The following is an 8,296-nucleotide window of genomic DNA, read 5'->3' on the forward strand; positions in this document are numbered from 1 at the left end:
CGGGAGGTTTAAGCTGAGACTGTGAGAGCAGGAGACGGGCAGGGTGGAGGGTCGGACCTCAGGGGACAGAGCTGATCCTGAAGTGGGGATTAGCTCAATTAGAGAGGCACTGTCTGATCAAGATGCAGTGTTCGATGGTACCTATGATGTTGGTGTGGGGGTGTGTGTGTGTGACTTATGAGAGGGGTCTCCATCATTAGAGCCGACTGTTGCCATTATTTGTTGCTGTGTCTGCCGATGCAGCTGGTGCGAACAATAGTCAAGATGATGACCTTCTGCTGAGATATCCATTTATCGTAATGCATTTCAATGGTAATTAATCTCCAATGTGTTTTATCGTCCAAATAATAACAGATCTATGAATATTTCAGTGTGCCTTTTGTCAACTTGTTACGGGTCAGTTTGATCAGTAAAAAAGCAACAAGAACGTTTGTTTATTACTTATAGCATTGGTAAATTCAAGTTTTATGTTTTCACAATTTTTTAGATTCACAATAAGGGTATGTAATATTTAAAATAGCGTGGCTTCAATTAAGCGTTTGAACAAGCATAAACGTTATATGTACACAAGGCTCATCTTTTTAATTTTTTTTGCAGGTTTTCACTGAAATATAGACACATTTTAGTTTAATATAATATTACATTTTTCAATTTTCAAATACATTTTCACCTGAATACCATATTCACATGCACAAACATTTATTTATTTTCCCCTCTAAAAAGACATTATTTGCTGTGGTTTACAGTAAATATGGTCCTCTTTTAATGAACACAGTTTAAAAAGTTTACTGTTATTAAAAATAAACTATAGAGTCCCTATATATAAGCATTAAAAAAAGATAGAACCAGGTAAACTGGAGTGGTCTTATTGCAAATTGTAATATAGTTTTTATCTTTTAGATTTTCACCCAGCTTTCGTTAAGTTGTGTTTCAGGCGGATTTTAACCCAGATTTAGTATAATTGTGTTTGGATTGTATTTGTGGATTTTCTGCCATTTTTAATATTATCTACATTAAAATGTATGTTCTGTTATACAATAACATACACAAATCGAGTCCTGTTTCCTTTTGAATATTATCATATATAATTACAAAATATTGTCTTACAGTGTGGAAGCAGTTTCGATCTCAATTTAAAGGAAACTCGGGGGGGAAACTTCAAAAGTATGGGAGGTTAAAAAGGCCATACCAGCTGCCAGATCCTCTGATCAACGGTGGAAAAAAAAAAAGCGGTACAATAAAGTAACTCCACAGTGGGACGGAGGCTCAGCCTTCCTCATGCTTGGCTTTGTTGCGGGCTCAGACTTGAGGCTCAGACCTCCACAATATGTTTGGAGGCGAAGCGGAGTATCAGTGGTGCTCAGAGGAGCTTTCCTGCTCAAAGAGCCGCAGCTAAGCAGCAATGAGACCTGCTTTTCCTCCTCTGAGGAACAATGGGCTCATTAAAGGAGCAAACAGATTATCACTGTTTTTCAATAGAGGGTCCTAAAAGGAGTCTGGGGGCCCTGGCAGCTCCCAGCAGGTAGAGATAAGACTACACTTGCACATCTGGCCAACCTGCTGCTGACTACTAACTACGTCTGTCAATCTATCTGCATATAGTTTGTTTCCCTTATGTGTGCAGACAACATTCCATTTAGAAAACAACAAACTTTACAGTATGAAATCCAGCTTGAAATAACTGCTTCTGGTGATCAATCAAAAGAAAGCTTTATGTTCACTGTGATTAAGTTGTTGTTAATCAGGTATAACATCAAATGAAAACTAAATAATTGTGTTCTTTTTTTTGTGTTGTTTAATAGGAAGAATCCAAGCTTTTATATTTGCAAATATGCTGCAGGCTGTCCAGAATATGCAAAGATTTGAAAGGAGAGAACTCTCAAAGAAGTCTTGACAACATGTTAACACTGCGCCAGCGCTGGAAAAAAAGTATCACAGAAGCCACTGGCATGCTAAGATAAGTAGAAAAAGACGTTTTGTTTATTTTCATTTCTTAAAACAGAATATCTGAATCTCAAATGATACTTTCTGCCTGCCTGTGAGACTTTGTGCCAACAACCACACTTTACTTAGTTCACTGTATTCTTATTGGAACAGAGCCACTTGCACATCTGCGGTTACTGCTTTCTTCCGTTTCATACCGCAAGTGATTTTCCAATTCCATTTCCAATGGAAGCCAGTGACATGAGGCTACAAACTGACGCTGAACAATAGTTAGCTAATAGGAGGCTTCTTGCAACGGTACAAAATTGTCGAGTTAACATCAGTCTGCAAGTTACCTGAATAAGAAACAAACTTTTGCCATGTCACCTGACTACAACTTTATAGTTCCTGCTTACTTGCAAAACCTTAAGAAAGTGGAAATACATTCACAAAACGGCAAAAAAGAACCTTTGAAAAAATCTGAAGCTGTTTAACCAGTTTGACAATGGTCATTATTAAGAATATCGCTCAATAAGCTATATATAAGCATGTAGTCTGGAAGAAAAAAGTAACCAGAAAAGGAGGAATCTATCCTGCATGGACAAGACAGTCTGTAATGTTAGACAAATTGTAGAATCTGCTAAAATCATGTACTTTGTTGGGCAACCCAGACACCAAAGTCATGCCTTCTTTTCCCACCAATATGCACTTGTGTCACTACTGAAAGTGTAACACAGACTTTGTTCCACTGCTGAGCTGCAAAACCTTTGTATGAATGGATGTGTATTGGCCCCTGAGTTCTTTTCATCAGCATGCCTTTGTTAAAGTCAGTCGACTAATTGACTGGAGATTCCTTTTTCTCTGTCGTTGGAGGTTATGCTAACATTAGTCAGGGTTTAATAGCCCCTTTCTCAATATTAGACATATTTCAGAAGTAAAGTTAGTTGATATGTTCTTTTAGTTATACTACTATATACTAAAAAATAAAAAAAATTACCACAGAGTTTAGGAACACAGAGGCCTAATGAAATATTCAATATTCATGATTGATTGACACAAATCATTTATCTCATTGGGGAACATGAAAAGGACAGATTATTAGGTATGATGAGTCCCAGGAGAAAATTAAACTTGAAACAGTTAAATCTGTACGGTCTTGTATGAGGTAATAACAGCATAATACTCCCAAGCCTCTTAGTGGATATTTGTGTTTGGCTTTGAGTTTTCACTATCAGATCTATTTGCTGTCTTAAATCTCCCCTTTGTGGCAGGACCGGTGAAGCTTAATGACTCCTTTGAACTGCCGATATCCCCAGCGGAATGGCTTCGGGAATGTCAACCAACTAACCTTTAGTCTCTTTCCCACATCCAGCGACAGTGTAGGGCACGTAATACCCATCTTTCAATTCCCATATTCATTTTGTCCATCACGCATGCAAACAGGGAACAATTGTCATTGTAAACGGCAATGGGATAATACGCATGGAGCACAGACCTACCGCATTTTTGTTTGCAGAAATGTTTCTCATGCTTCTCATGTGTTAAGAACAGTTTCTAACCCTGTAGTCTTTTGCGGGCTTTTCTCATACACTGTTCATAGCTATACCTACAAAAACGAATGCACTGTAATTTGTATATATCCATTAAAATCAATTTGTATGTAGTCCACGTAATCGTGGACCAGGAAGTATAAAGAGCAGACCCAGGAGACCTCCTAGTAGACAGCAAAGTCAACTTTGATTTATTTGTCACATTACTTTGCTAGTAAAGTAAAGCAACCTACAAAGTTTTTTTTAAAGCCAAACCACAATCTTCTACTAAACCTAACAAAGTTGTTTCCTGTGAAGACAGAAGTTTATTTGGTGTTTGCTGAGCATTCGTTGCATTCAAAATGAGAAATAACTTTTCATAAGGTATCATAAAAACCATTAGGTACGAACCGTATTAGGAAAACGTTGGCTTTTTTTAACCCTGTAGCACCCGTTGAAATGATTTAAAATGCATGATGGACATGCTCAAAACCTGTCTATTTAGTGACATGACTAACTGAAATAGTGACAGAGAGAGACAGGGATCAGAGGTTAGCTTTAGATTTAAGCAGCTGATCGTCACAAGCCACAATATGTGTCAGTAAATCTAAGATTGATCATTTGCCTTAAATTTGTCGGTCCACTATGGCATGCCAAGATGATAGAAAAATGGCTCTACTAACACCTTAAGTGTTCATCTCATAGACTTTGGTTAAACGTAGGGCTCGGCAGTAATTTAGTATTGAATATGGACTTTAGGTGGAATAATGATATCATTGTGTCATTGTCTTACAAATTTCAATCATGAACGGAGGAACGGAAAGCAGTTGAGCATCAATTTGATCATTCGTTTTTATATTTGTAATTCATTTTATTGCATACATTTTCCATATTTTGACATATGTCTAAATCTAGTGCTTCGTTTCATCTCCGTCTTATCAGGTTAAAGATATACCATGTATCTGCGAGCTTTCTTTTTTGGTCACTTTGTGTTTCTATGTTGACATAATTTCCTGTTTTATCGTATGATGAGATTTGATCATAAATGCTACCAGCTAACCAAAGCTAATGGTAATTCCCTGGGCTGCTACATTGAGACCCACAATCACGGCAAACAGAAGATGGTCTCTTAAAGTTTTCTCATATGATAATACGTTACAAGACTGTCTCGGATCTCGGGAATTGTTGATTGAAAGTGTTGGAGGCCAAAACAAAGTTGCATTCTCGTAAAAATACACTTTGTGATGGACACTGTCTCAGTGCGATGCTCCCCTCTGTTCCTCTGGCTCTTCGAAAAACCAGCTGAGTTTGTCTCTTGGATGGGCCCTGCCGTCCAGTGGCCTACAGGGAGAGTGAAAGAAGGAAGAAGGGAGATCATGTCGGATCATAACGGACCCACCACAGCACAGAGACCTCCCTGCCGATGAGCAAACACCACTACAAATGGCAGAGCTGGCAGGACAATCACTCTGTGAATGGAAGCTAATTAGCTGGAGTCTAATGCCAGTTTACTAACACCTGTATTAGCGTGCTCGCTCAGCAGGGAGTCAGGGCCGGCCAACAAGCGCTAATCCCTCATAAGCCCAAAGTACTCCTCCCAAGATCTGGCATTAGCATATTCTTTAGCCAGCTGTTGCCAACCTAAACCTGGAGGAGACAGGCTTCCACGGTGATGTGTTGACGGAGAGGAGGAGGAGGAGAAGGAGTTTGTATTGAGTTACCTGTGTGTTCCCATGTGTGTCAGGTTCCCACTAAAGAATCCAAAGGCGTTCTCAATTTCTTCCAAGCGCTTATGTTGTGAAATTCAAATGCTAAAAGGTTGACGGATATCAAAATTTAGACATCAAGGTTTGAGATAAAAGAACCAAAAACGGAAATCTCACACCGTTCAGAGTTCGAAGCATGAGGACGACCACGACAAAATCTGTGTGAAGTTTTAGACACCTAACAATGTCCTGAATCCTCTCCTTCTATGTCATTTATCTCACATATTACAAACCCACAACATTTTCCAGGTCCCATGGGAACTCCGAACATGTGCATGTGTTCACTTTCAGTTTCATTCCTTTGCTCTCCCATCCTCTCCCACTGCCTGGGTGGTGGACTGATTACCCGGTAGCCGTGTGTGCATCAAGGCAAGTGCGAGGCCGGTGTGTGTGTGTAAGGGATTAGCGAGCTTTAGCATTAACATCATGACTGGACTGGCTACATTCCCTCGCTCGGCTAATAATTTGAGGGGAGGAGAAAGCGGCTGGTCCATTAGCTCAGTCTGTTTGCTGAGGAGTTGGCCGACTCTGATCCCCTAATTTCTCTCGCCGATTCCAAGAGGATCTCTGGCTTTTGTGACGGAGGGACGGGGAGGATAAAGGATGGGACTGAGGGGCACATTGATTCAGAGATCACCGTCCCGGAGACATTCTGTACACTTACGAAACTAATCAGCGTGTGTAAACACAGTGAGACATGTTGAGGGCTGGCGGCTAAAAGGCCGGGGTCTCTGGGGTTGATTAGGAAGAGCTGCCGACGGACCACACTCGGTGTCTACGCGCTCTGATCTGCAGACCACATGCAGACAAACTGTGAGCAACTCGTCTCCAGTGTCCTTCTGTTCTGACTGACTGTGTGGGTGTTTTAGAAGGGCTCAGAGTGGATCTGTTGTGGTCTCTGGTGGACCTTTTTAGAGGAGCTCAGTGTTGATCTGTTGTGGTCTCTGGTGGACCTTTTTAGAGGAGCTCAGTGTTGATCTGTTGTGGTCTCTGGTGGACCTGTAAAGATTATAACAGATACATGAGGTCTTTCTTGCTAGTCCAATATTGTCAGACACAACATAACAGGTATGATGAGTTAATATGAAATGCAGGATTAGGAAAAAGCGACTGAAGAAAGATTACAATGGACCTTACAATTGTCTGCAGCACTTGATACATGCAGATTTTCTCAGAAGCTTTTTCCTGGAGTCTTTCCTATAGAAGCTCAGGAGGAAAGTAGGCATTTTATTGAACTAAAGCAGCCTGGATATCTGACGGACAACTATAAAGTTCAGTGTTGGCCGACTTGTCTCGGACCAAAAGCTGAGAGTAGAAACACAGTTTACATGCACAGTAGTGAACCTGAATATTGTAAAATCTGTGTATCCACCAGGTCAGTAAATAGATTTGACCTCTAAACCTGACTCTTGTTGGAACCACAACTCTTTTGTCCAAATATTAGGAGTGATACCAGAAGGGCACAAGCTCTGTATTAAGAGAAACACAGTTGTATCCTCACAACATGAATGTGTGGATGTGTTAAATTTTCTCCCATCAATTTCTAGTGCCATGAAACTGCGCACATGTAGCCAATGTTCAGTTGTGAAATTCTTTAGCTTTTTTGCTTTAGGGGCAATGCTTTTCTCTATCAACAACTTTCTCCATGATAGTAAAACATATTTATTTAAAGAGAAATGGCGCCATGGCAATATGCTGATTGTAAATAGCTGGCATGCACCTGACAATTTAGAATGTTTCCAATTCACTAACATGCGCACGCTGGTATTGTCAGAATTTGCGTACCTGTCATGAATCCAATGATCCGAATTTTGCGCACACGCGTATTTTCTGGCAAAGTAAGAAAATATTAGTGAATGAGGCCTATTGCGTATACTGTCAGTATTTAAAAGAGAAGCCATTTTATTAATAGTGTGTGAAATTTCAAGATGGTATGTCAGCATGAAATTTCACACAGAATTGGTGAGATGTTTTTCTGACATTCAAAATATTTCAAGCATACAAAATATAGTTTTTATTATTCTTTAGACAAATTCTGTTATTCAACTATATCTTCCAATGTACTTAAAGACGAGCTCGAATCAGATTTGTTGCCATTATCTCATTTGTGACGTTATAACAGGTTAACAGAAATGCTGTCTAATGAGAAGGTACATTTTGAATCATTTGTTTACAGGCCTTGACTCACTTTTAATTGGTCCGAAACCAAATGTTAAACTGCAGTACAGTGACAATTTCAACTGTGGCGTGGACCAAAGAGAATGAACGTAAAGTAAAATCAATTCTGACACAGGGGGCTTGTATTATAATAACCCATCAATCATCAGATCTTAAGCTGCATCCCCTGGGGGATCCTCTTCTGTCAGCACACGATGACTCAACACTGTCTTCATTTTAAGTGGACATCAGATCAGATGTCACTATTAATTCCCTGAAGCCACGACCTCTCCTAATACCCCTCACAGCCAATTAGGGAAAGAAGTGGCAGCGAACCTTCAATGGCAACGCACAGGAGCCGGTTACAGCTACACATGCTACCCTGCTAGCCGCCGTCAGTGGGGACAGGGGCTAATGGGCAATCACAGGGGGGCTTATGTTGCAAATCAGCCCCGATCTGCGAGACTCTACTGGGGATTCCTGTCCAGTGCAGGCCTGATTCTGGAGCTTATGATCCAGTAATGGGTGCTTTGGTGGAGATCTGAGAGGGACCCACGGGAATATGGTGTCAAACTGGCCCAGGCTTCCTCAGGCTAAGAGGGGCTTTGATAGGCAAAGTAGCTTTGCACAGAGAACATGGAGGAACAGGTCCCTGCTGATAGGATGTGTCACTCCCAACTTGTACATTAGCAGTTGACTCTTTGCTTATAGAGCATGATCAGACAAACTTGATTTTCAGATTTTTCAGTATCCCTGAAGGTTTTTTTTGTGTGTTAAATGTGAGTTAGGTGAATTGTCACTGTTGATCTTGCTTTGTAGTATATTTAGACACATTTTAAATTTTTTTTAATTTTTTGAACTATTAAATAAATTGGTGTGAGAAGAGAATAAAAAAACAGCAGCATCACCAAGGTATTGAAG

Source organism: Anoplopoma fimbria, chromosome 2, assembly GCF_027596085.1.
Source record: "Anoplopoma fimbria isolate UVic2021 breed Golden Eagle Sablefish chromosome 2, Afim_UVic_2022, whole genome shotgun sequence".
Taxonomy (NCBI): Eukaryota; Metazoa; Chordata; class Actinopteri; order Perciformes; family Anoplopomatidae; genus Anoplopoma; species Anoplopoma fimbria.